Genomic DNA, 8,567 nt, shown 5'->3' on the forward strand with positions numbered 1-8,567 from the left:
AGCAGTTCAATATCCGTATTTGCCTGTATTCGTAGCTAATATGAATATCATCTGAACTTGGTGCGGTTATATAGTGGCAATGCCATAGACTGGTAAGTATGATACCGCCTGTGTTCAGTAATGCTTCCGTTTAAATTCACACCGATACTCCGAAGTATTTTGCGTCTTAACAACGGACTAATTAATTTACTGCAGTTAGAAGTAGAAGGAGCACTGAGCTACTGAGGAGTAATTGGTATTTAGTCAGTGAAGAGAGCCATCAAATTAATGCATCAAAGGCTAATCTCGCGCTACACGCATGTTCATTACGTCATGGGAAATGTGCATGCTTTCCGATGTTAAATCTGTTAAATATAATTCGATAACTGAAAGTCAGTTAATATGTTAGAAATTGTATATATGATACAGTTGCGTCCTTTCCATGATATGGTGTTCCAAACACGGTATAGTTTTAAAACTGTGCAACCTCGTTCCCATGGTCTCATAACTAAAACAGAACAGGAAGGTAGGGAGCGAGACTGTCTATTCCCGGAGATTGGCGCCACAAAGGCATGCGATATAACACTGCAAACGGTCAGCCCGTGATGGATGGCGAATCTTAAGTGTAATACTTTACTTAACAAAATAGTGGAAGCAAGATAACAAAGTGACGGGAATAAAATCCCTTTTACTTACCATTGTATCTTAGTTAAGTTCCAAACCGGTCACGTGGTCGTCTAGTCAAGCTTCGACTTGACCTAGAACCTGATGTCCGTTCAATATCCAGATCAATCTGAAACCATGAGAGGAGGGCGCATTGTTAACGGTGTACTCTCCATAACACTCAGACTTATTATACGCGGGGGCACACATCGTCTACACGGGATTAAATCACCTACCGGTTTATGTGTAACATTGTGAAATAATTAGATACTGGCATTTCATGTCGAGTTAATTTGAATTGCAAAACTTGCGATTTGTCATTGTCTAATGTGATGCCACAGCTTCATACGGAATGTTCGTCCCGACCCTGTCACGTGACCTGTGAATGTGTTTGTTTCCTGGATACAACTGTATGTAACTCAATGTGACAACAAACAGAATGCATGTTGGATTAATGTTATATAAATATGCGTCGCCTATCTACAAATATACATAATCAAGTACGCATAAAGAAGTGTTATCTTATCTTTATCCGAATTAATTTGAGATTCCATATCAAATAACGGAGTATTCAAATGTGGTCTCACACCAGTACGTATCTACTCAATGCAAACTCTTCAACCAAACTTCATGAGAAGCACTACAAACCGAGTCCAAATTTAACACGGGTCATTGTCAAAAAAAGTCTCACGACTAAGCATTCCCAAGAGGAAACAGTTTTAGTATTATTAGGACGAAACCATTGACATATTTATTGTACTTTGAGTTGTAATAACTGAGTTAATTTATACGTTGATTCGCCAGTATAAGGTGGTGAATACTGAGAGTAGGGCCCTTACCGTACGATTAATCACCTGACTAGGTATACACTTTAAATTAATAGCTGCACATTAGTCATGCCCAGTTTTGATTAATGACTTGTTGCATGTATATTGTAAAAGGTATGATTTACATTGTTTAAACATTTTAGCATTTGCATTCCATTCATGTAAACTTGCAGCTCATGATTAAACATAGACATGCCTGCATACCTTGCCACCTTTTACACACGCTAGCCCCTTAAGCTCGATGTGGACCGAACAAGTCAATACTGTCATTATTGTACTGAGGTATATCGGGGAATTAATGTCGATTACACATTTCTTTATTAATTCCAATGCAGTGGTAAAAGACTTTTGAATAGTTACAACGAAAAACACATTCGAAAGTGATCTTCACAAGCTTTACAGTTCCTGGCTCGTAATACGTTTTTTCTCGCCTTACCTGTACATTCTGAAAAGGTGTGATTGTAGAGAAGGTATGTTTGTAGAGAAGGTGTGATTGTAGAGAAGGTGTGATTGTAGAGAAGGTGTGATTGAAGAGAAGCTGTGACTATAGAGAAGGTGATTGTAGAGAAGGTGTGATTGTAGAGAAGGTGTGCTTGTAGAGAAGGTGTTTGTAGAGAAGGTGTGATTGAGAAGGTGTGATTGTAGAGAAGGTGTGTTTGTAGACAAGGTGTGATTGTAGAGAAGGTGTTTTTGTAGAGAAGGTGTGTTTGTAGAGAAGGGGTGATTGAGAAGGTGTGATTGTAGAGAAGGTGTGACTGTAGAGAAGGAGATTGTAGAGAAGGCGTGATTGTAGAGAAGGTGTGACTGTAGAGAAGGAGATTGTAGAGAAGGCGTGATTGTAGAGAAGGTGTGTTTGTAGAGAATGTGTGCTTGTAGAGAAGGTGATTGTAGAGAAGGTGATTGTAGAGAAGGGGTGATTGTAGAGAAGGTGTGCTTGTAGAGAAGGTGTTTGTAGAGAAGGTGTGATTGAGAAGGTGTGATTGTAGAGAAGGTGTATTTGTAGAGAAGGTGTGATTGTAGAGAAGTTGTGATTGTAGAGAAGGTGTGATTGAAGAGAAGCTGTGACTATAGAGAAGGTGATTGTAGAGAAAGTGTGATTGTAGAGAAGGTGTGACTGTAGAGAAGGGGTGATTGTAGAGAAGGTGTGTTTGTAGAGAATGTGTGCTTGTAGAGAAGGTGATTGTAGAGAAGGTGTGACTGTAGAGAAGGAGATTGTAGAGAAGGCGTGATTGTAGAGAAGGTGTGTTTGTAGAGAATGTGTGCTTGTAGAGAAGGTGATTGTAGAGAAGGTGATTGTAGAGAAGGGGTGATTGTAGAGAAGGTGTGTTTGTAGAGAATGTGTGCTTGTAGAGAAGGTGATTGTAGAGAAGGTGATTGTAGAGAAGGTGATTGTAGAGAAGGGGTGACTGTAGAGAAGGTGTGATTGTAGAGAAGGTTTGATTGAAGAGAAGCTGTGACTATAGAGAAGGGGATTGTAGAGAAGGTGTGATTGTAGAGAAGGTTTGATTGAAGAGAAGCTGTGACTATAGAGAAGGGGATTGTAGAGAAGGTGTGATTGTAGAGAAGGAGTGATTGTAGAGAAGGAGTGTTTGTAGAGAAGGTGTGATTGTAGAGAAGGTTTGATTGAAGAGAAGCTGTGACTATAGAGAAGGGGATTGTAGAGAAGGTGTGATTGTAGAGAAGGAGTGATTGTAGAGAAGGAGTGTTTGTAGAGAAGGTGTGCTTGTAGAGAAGGGGTGTTTGTAGAGAAGGTGTGACTGTAGAGAAGGGGTGATTGTAGAGAAGGTGTGTTTGTAGAGAAGGTGTGATTGTAGAGAAGGTGTGATTGTAGAGAAGGTGTGATTGAGAAGGTCTGATTGTAGAGAAGGTGTGATTGTAGAGAAGGTGGGATTGAGAAGGTGTGATTGAAGAGAAGGTGTGTTTGTAGAGAAGGTGTGATTGTAGAGAAGGTGTTTTTGTAGAGAAGGTGATTGTAGAGAAGGTGTGATTGTAGAGAAGGTGTGTTTGTAGAGAAGGTGTGATTGTAGAGAAGGTGTGCTTGTAGAGAAGGTGTTTGTAGAGAAGGTGTGATTGAGAAGGTGTGATTGTAGAGAAGGTGTGTTTGTAGAGAAGGTGTTTGTAGAGAAGGTGTGTTGAATTTTTATTTACGGAGAGTGTTTAGAGAAGGACCTGCTATCAATGAGATCGGTAGGAGCTACTGTCGTGTTGTGTAGGTGTACGTATATAGAACAACGCCTAACACCTGTATTAATTAGTATTCAGATCAGGCTGACATCGTATACAGTCATACCAAGTCATAAAGGCATGTCAGAGATTCGAAAATTGATATCTAGCAACAAATAAACAACGTTTTTATATTTAAAATACATAGTCTGGGAAACATCAACAGTGTATCAGTATCACTGTACATTAAAAACAACATGACAGCCAGAATGACGAGCAGTTTTGATATAAATGCATTTATTTACGTGCTTGTGATACTGATTGAGCTCATTTGTAGATTGAATCACGCCGGACAAGTGGCAGGCTACGATATGTGCGTATACATTATTCTAGCAGTAGATGTTGAAGGTCTTTTATTAATTGGTTTAAATGCCACATGCGTCGGAGGCAAGCTGAATAGTGCCCAATAAGTTTGTCTTTGACACACAAGGCAGTTACACCAGTAAGTCGACAAAATATTTGCAGTTCATTGCTCATTTCCGTCTTCATATTTTAAGCAAAAATAGGTGAGAAGTTTCTCTACAATTCTAAAGGTCTCATATCTTCTTCATTTGGTTTTTTAATTTAGGATAATAAATAAATTTTGAAACGAACTGGATAACGATATCAAATAAAATTCGATTAAAGCGCCGGGGAATGGATGCATTAATGTTTGTTTAAGAACTATTTTTGAAAGCGTGTTCTCCGAATCGTAGTAGTAGTGTTCAGGCTATGTATTCATACACAGCATATATATAAACATCCCTAAGGGATGATACAGATTATACTTTCGTCTAAATTATAGAATAATGTATAATATACTTCCGTCTAAATTATAGAATAATGTTGAATATACTTCCGTCTAAATTATAGAATAATGTTGAATATACTTCCTTCGAAATTATAGATTAACGTAGATTATACTTCCGTCAGCAGATTAAACTTTCGTCTAAGTTACAAATAATGTAGATTATACTTCCGCCTAAGTGATAGATTAGCGTAGATAATACTTCCGTCGATGTTATAGAATAATGTAGATTATTCTTCTGTCCAAGCAGAAGAATAATTTAGATTATATTCCCGTCTATGTTATATAATAATGTGGATTATACTTCCGTCCAAGCTATATAATAATTTAGATTATACTTCCGTCCAAGCTATATAATAATTTAGATTATACTTCCGACTCAGGTATAAAATAATGTAGATTATACTTCCGTCCAAGCTATATAATAATTTAGATTATACTTCCGTCTCAGTTTTAGAATAATGTAGATTACACTTCCGTCCAAGGTATAAATTCACGAAGATTATACTTCCGTCTAAGCTATAGAATAACTGAGAGCACGTCGATGGCAAGAAAACATCATCCATCACGAGTGTCTGACACACGTGGCTGACCTTTAATGCACGTGTAAGGTGGCTCGTCAGAACAATATCAGTATTATATGTTAGTATACGACATTCGACAGAGCCCTGTTTCCAGCCATCTAAGGTGATTACAATACATATATATAGAAGTACAGTTCACCCGAAAAGCACATTCCAACCAATAAGAACGTGCCACAGTTATGTAGGTGACAACACGTATGTGGTCACATTATTGGTTCAGTAAATTTGTCGACTTTCTGCACTTACTGACATTCTTGAGAAGAGTATCAGTTATTTACATTCTGCAGAGAAGCAGACATATATCATGTCCACAACACCAACCATTCATCAGCTGTAAAATGTTCTGTTTAAATAGATTTGAAGTATCATTAAACTGCGACCTTTTAACAAGTCGCAACATTTTACCGACATCAACAAAGATGAGGGTTGCCTGAGGACACGAATACAGTAATTTAATTGCCATGTTTGCTGCTCCAGACCACTTTTTACACGTGCCAACGCTGTAAGGTAACTACATGTAATAGTATAGAATTTCTTAATTGGACCAGTTTTTCATAGCCTCATTCTTGTGACATCCTTGAAATAGTAGTAAACAAATCCACTATTTCCACGCAAGGACGAAATATACCTCTGTGTCAACACATAAGGATGAAAGATACCACAGTGTCAACACACAAGGACTAAGTATAGCAATTACTTTCACTATGTAGGTAAATATCAAAGAGTTTAGTAGTGAAGTGACCATTGTTTCATACTGGGGTAAATATCAAAGAGTTTAGTAATGAGGTGACCATTATTTCATACTGTAGGTAAATATCAAAGAGTTTAGTAGTGAGGTGACCATTATTTCTTATTGTAGGTAAATATCGATGAGTTTAGTAGTAAGGTGACCATTATTTCATACCGTAGGTAAATATCAAAGAGTTTGGTAATGAGGTGACCATATTTCACATTGTAGGTTAATAACAATGAGTTTAGTAATGAGGTGACCATTATTTCATCCTGTAGGTAAACATCAAAGAGTTTGGTAGTGAGGTGACCATTATTTCATCCTGTGGGTAAATATCAAAGAGTTTAGTAATGAGGTGACCATATTTCACATTGAAGGTTAATATCAATGAGTTTAGTAATGAGGTGACCATTATTTCATCCTGCAGGTAAACATCAAAGAGTTTGGTAGTGAGGTGACCATTATTTCATCCTGTAGGTAAATATCAAAGAGTTTAGTAGTGAGGTGACCATTATTTTTATGCTGTAGGTAAATATCAAAGAGTTTGGTAGTGAGCTCGAGGTGACCATTATTTTTTATGCTGTAGGTAAATATCAAAGAGTTTGATAGTGAGGTGACCATTATTTTTATGCTGTAGGTAATATATCAAAGAGTTTGGTAGTGAGGTAACCATTATTGTCGTACTGTTGGTTAGTTCAACCATTATTTCATATTGTAGGTCAATATTTAAGAGTTTAGAAATAAAGCAACCATTCTTTCGTAATGAATGTAAATGTCATCGTCTGAAGTAGTAATGCTGCCATTGTCAGACTGTAGGTGAATGTAAAGGGCTGAAGTATTTGCGTGTTCATATGAAGATCAGACCAAGCAAGTCCCGTTCTTTTTTAAGTTGGATTGTTCTTCACTTGTGCAGAACCACATTAACATGTTATGCGACATATACTGGACAAGGTATATCTAGGATATCCTTATATGTCATAGACAAATTGAATCCGTACCAAAGTCTACTGTTTCACGGTCCCTGATACAATTTTAATGTTTAATTTAATTTCTCGAATGATTGTATTAACTCGTGCTTGGAATAGTTTGTAAGACCGAGTTTCTTGGGTTTTTTTCAGTTTCGTTTCTAGTTATTATTTTAATATGCAACTACAGTATTACAATACAAACTGTACTACGTTTAATTAAGTCTATGATACAAAATAGATGTCAAGTAATCGCCAGCATGGATTTTATTTGGAAGAGAAATTAATAAAAACTCAACGCTTTGAAGATGTTTTCATTACTAATTCTCTTCAGTTATTACACGACTGTGATGTTAAATAGATTATGAAATTAAAAAAGTACATCTATTTTCGATGATCACGGTCAGAAAGATCATAAGCACCCTAACGATTTAGATAAAAAAAATCTGTGTCTCGTTAGGACTATCCCTTAAATAACGAGTATTAGACATAAGCTGGTGTGGGTGTGGGTGTGCATGAGTGGGAGAGGAAACGAATCACAACATTTTATATATTTAAGCATTGTACATATCTACCGGAATTAGAAGAAGACTGATATAGGCAAAGCCTGTTGTCTTATCCTTTTGTCAATACTGTTCAAATATCTCCTTTAATGTTAACTTATATGTTTGTATTATATATGTATTGTCAATAAAATACTTTGAAATTGAAAGGACTGCACAGGAAATGGCGGTGTGTTTTATTCGGGACAAAATAACAAACATAAACAGTTCTCCGTGCTTTTGAAGAGATGACCTACTTTTTATGAACACCCTATTTGGATCAGCCAGTCGCATAGTGCATCGTCCATTCAAACTGTTTTATGACAACAAACTTTCTCATTGAAATGCATGCCACGTAAGAACTATTGATGTTCTCGTCAGGGTGTCATATTGCATGCACTACCACTCAAATATGTGCGCGACCTACTCTTTAGTATATAGGGACAGGTATATTGTGGCTAAATGTGATACACCTGGTAAGTGATTGGAAAGTTTATATATATATATACCAATGGTAAATGGTAGATTTTTTTATGCTTACCCATGGTCAATGGTAGGTAGTTTATATATGTATACCCATGGGCAATGGTAGGACAGTTTATATATGTATACCCATGGTCAATGCTAGGTTAGTTTATATATGTATACCCATGGTCAATGGCAGGTTAGGTTATGTATGTATACCCACGGTCAATGGTAGGACAGTTTATAAAGGTATACCCATGGTCAATGGTAAGTTAGTTTATATATGTATACCCACGGTTAATGGTAGGTTAGGTTATATATGTATACCCACGGTTAATGGTAGTCTAGTTTATATATGTAAACCCATGGTCAATGGAAGGACAGTTTATATATGTATACCCGTGGTCAATGGTAAGACATTTTATATATGTATTCCCATGGTGAATGGAAGGTTAGTTTATATATGTATAACCACGGTCAATGGTAGGACAGTTTATCTATGTATACCCATGGTCAATGGCAGGTTAGGTTATGTATGTATACCCACGGTCAATGGTAGGGCAGTTTATATATGTATATCCATGGTCAATGGTAGGACAGTTTATAAAGGTATACCCATGGTCAATGGTAGGACAGTTTATATATGTATACCCATGGTCAATGGTAGGACGGTTTATATATGTATACCCATGGTCAATAGTAGGACAGTTTATATATGTATACCCATGGTTAATGGTAGGACAGTTTATATATGTATACCCATGGTCAATGGTAGGACAGTTTATATATGTATACCCATGGT

At 36.9% G+C, this 8,567-nt stretch overlaps 1 protein-coding gene across 2 annotated transcripts in view; it reads right to left on the reverse strand.

The window, feature by feature from the left end:
- LOC110466291 overlaps positions 1-8,567 on the reverse strand; it is a 69,173-nt gene that overhangs the window by 40,906 nt on the left and 19,700 nt on the right. Inside the window, exon 2 of one of the 2 annotated variants that reach the window (XM_021522701.1) lies at positions 676-772. The exons of the other annotated variant lie outside the window; for it this stretch is intronic. The gene's annotated coding sequence lies outside the window, so the exon portion shown is untranslated. The remainder of the gene's footprint in view (positions 1-675; positions 773-8,567) is intronic. 2 annotated transcript variants of the gene reach the window in all.

The sequence above is a fragment of the Mizuhopecten yessoensis genome, unplaced genomic scaffold, assembly GCF_002113885.1.
Source record: "Mizuhopecten yessoensis strain PY_sf001 unplaced genomic scaffold, ASM211388v2 scaffold1633, whole genome shotgun sequence".
NCBI classification, from domain to species: Eukaryota; Metazoa; Mollusca; class Bivalvia; order Pectinida; family Pectinidae; genus Mizuhopecten; species Mizuhopecten yessoensis.